The following is a 3,152-nucleotide window of genomic DNA, read 5'->3' on the forward strand; positions in this document are numbered from 1 at the left end:
GTGTGTGTGCTTTTATATATATAAAAGCCTTTAGGTTTTTTGTTTTGTCCGTTGCTGTACAAAGAAAGCATAACCAAGCATGAAGAGGGAAAAAAGAGTGAGATATTTGCCCTTGGCTTCCCAGTATTATGGAGGGCATATTAGCCCCCACCAAATCCGTTATAGTCGAATGGGTGGAAGTCACATGGTTTTTTTTTTTAAAAAAAAATCTGGACAAAGTAGTCCAGGAGAAAAACAACAACAACGCCCCACAAACCCTGCTGCCACCAGCGCCTCCCCCAGATCTGTTTTCACTGTTTCTGCCGTCACTTAGAGTAGATCCCTTTTTGTCCTTCAAGGAAGATTCTCAAGATTGCGAAAAGAAGTTTAACCCCCCCCTCCACTTTTCCCTTCTGCACATTCCATCATTCCACACGCACAGAAGTGCCCGCTGTCTCTCTGTCTGCTTCTGGCTTCACCTCTTACCATCGCTCATGGGACTGTGCCTATATCAAGGGTGAGTTGACAAGGGATCAAATAGAGTTTCCTCTTTCCAGATATGTGGGGAAGGGCTCCGTGTGCCTCCAGGATCGCTCTGTATAATGTGAGAACCTCACATTGTGAGGCAGAGGTTGGGAGGGCATTTAAAGTAATTTCCCAGCGGTTACAAAGGTGAAAGAAAGATGGCCGTGGAAACGTCAGACGTCTGTCCGGGATGCCCAGTGAAAAATTTGGTGGAGACTCTGTTTCCTTTTGTCCATTTTTCTCCAGTCGCCCAGAATTTGACCCCCCCACATTCCAAATGGCTTTAAAAGCCTGTAGTTCTGGGGACAGAATAACATGCAAACATGAGCAAACAGATCTGCTAAAATTTCATGGGTTATTCGGACTGTAAAAGGTAGATTTCTTGGGCACTGAATGTATATTACATTGATGCCCAAACTGGACTTGGTGTAGAGACTGCTGTTCTCAGGGCTTTCCCGCATTCTCGTTTTAATTACTGCCAAGTTCCTGTTCCACATGTGTATTGCTCCATCTAGTGGTCAGGTCGATATTACACAGCTTTATGTCCAGCATAGAAACCTGCAGGGAGATATGCTGGAAATAAACTTGTGTGATATCACATTGACCACTAGAGGGAGCAAAGGTCATATGGGACAGACCCGGTCCCGCCTCCCCAAGAAACAGGAACTTAACAGTGAGTAAAATGATAATGTGGAGAAGCCCTCACTGTAGTGATTTTATTCATTACCTGCTATGTTACCTCTGACTAAAGCACGGGGGCCCTTCCAGCATCAGAGTGCTATATCCTCCCCCACTACAGAGAATGGTTCAAAAATCTAATTCGCAATATGGCATGAGACTAGTAAAAAGACTATTTCTTTTTAAAAAAATAATTCGATAGACCAATGCAGACCCAGGCATCTCGATCCACATTTGAGCGCGTTCTCACGCTACGTCGCTCGTCGGTGGCTAGTCTAGTCCGACTTGCTCGTCCCGGAGTGTTCTCACAATTGCTAACGGCTGGAAAGTCACCTTTGCTTTTTCGAGCTCGCTTTGAAGCTGTTTGCCCTGCTTAATTGCCTGCCTGCACCCCCACCCCTTCCCGTATTGTCTGAATAGAATTTGTAGCGAACGATCATGGGAAGCGGACTCTTGGGCCCGGATTCATCGTGCCTTCCTAGGTCCCCGAGACGGCAATTGCTTTTTGGATTTATTCTGGAATAATGTCTTCCTCGAAACCTGTTAGTATTTTGCTTTATATGTTTGAAGGTCTCAAAGGGGAGGGGGACAACACAGTTCAAAGAGGAAATAAAGTGTTTATCCTCCACTCGGAAAGTTTTCTGCAGTGGAAACAGCAGAGAGAAGATAAATCTCTTTTCCCCAGAGATGGGGATGGAGTAGAGTTTGGGTATGAATAAGGAAAAGATGGAAGGCAGGACTGGTTGCGGAGAGAAGGGAACCGGCATCGCTTCCTAGGCCACTATCCTTACGGGATACGATGGAAGGGACCACGCCCCTTGTTTTCCACCACCTCCTCCTTCCATCCTCTCGTCTAAGGCGAAATTAAGGCTTTGTGTATGTTGCAGGGGGAATAAAGGTACGTGTAGTCGGAGGGAGGGAGAGAGAGAGAGACCAAACCAAAGATATTCTTGTAAATATGCCAAAATTAAAAATATATATATTCATCACAGCCACTGGTGCCCGTCTCTCTCTTTGCTCGTCGGTCCCTCTGTTTTTCCTCCGTTTTACGTATCTGCCTTCTGCCCAGAGCAGAAAAGGGGAGTGTGAGGAATAAGCTTTCAATCAAGATACATTCTGGCCCCAAACGAGTTTCATTTCTTGAACACGTGAAGCCCACCATGGTCGGTATTGCCTACGCAGACCGACAGCGGCTCTCCGGAGTCTTAGGCAAAGAGGTCTTTCACATCTTCTAACGCCTGGTCCTGTTTGAACTGGAGATGCCGAGGATTGAACCTGGGAACTTCTGTATGCCCACAGAGACTCAGCCCCTCCCCATGGGATGCAAGTGGATACCTTCAGGCCTCTTTAATCAAAATCGAGACAGTGCAGTGTGACGGAATGAGGGACCTGGGCCGTAAAATGGATTTTTGACTCTGCCATATTGATCCGCGGTAGGAATGAGGACAAAATTAGTTCCTCCGACTCTGAATTGTAGCCATCTTTATTTGGGCCGTGCCTGTCCCCACCTCCCCATGCCCACCAAAACTGGCATAACGTTAATTTCTTTTTCCGAAGGAAGCTTGGAAACCAGGCAGTGGTGGCAGTTACTAGAGGCGAGCGGACCGAAAATGCTCTGCGTTGTGTTGAACTACAGCTCCCAGCATGCTTTGGGTGAAGCCACAAGAAGTCCAAGTGATACACCCTGACGTGGATAGCCCAGGCAAGGCCGATCGTGGTGTCAGATCTCGGAAGCTAAGCAGGGTCGACTCTGGCAAGTCCTTGGATGGGAGACCTCCTCGGAATACGAGAGGCGGGAGGGCGGGGGCAGGCTTTATTCAGCCACCTCTCTGAATATCCTCCAGGCCCCCAGTAGGGGTCAGTTACCAGAGGTCACCATAACTTCCAGGTGCACACACGCTCACAAGCACACACAGACATGCACATATTTAAAAAATTAAAATACAAAAAAGAAGTCCAAATGATAACAA

Source organism: Gekko japonicus, unplaced genomic scaffold (assembly GCF_001447785.1).
Source record: "Gekko japonicus isolate JY-2015 unplaced genomic scaffold, Gekko_japonicus_V1.1 scaffold6436, whole genome shotgun sequence".
Classification (NCBI taxonomy): domain Eukaryota; kingdom Metazoa; phylum Chordata; class Lepidosauria; order Squamata; family Gekkonidae; genus Gekko; species Gekko japonicus.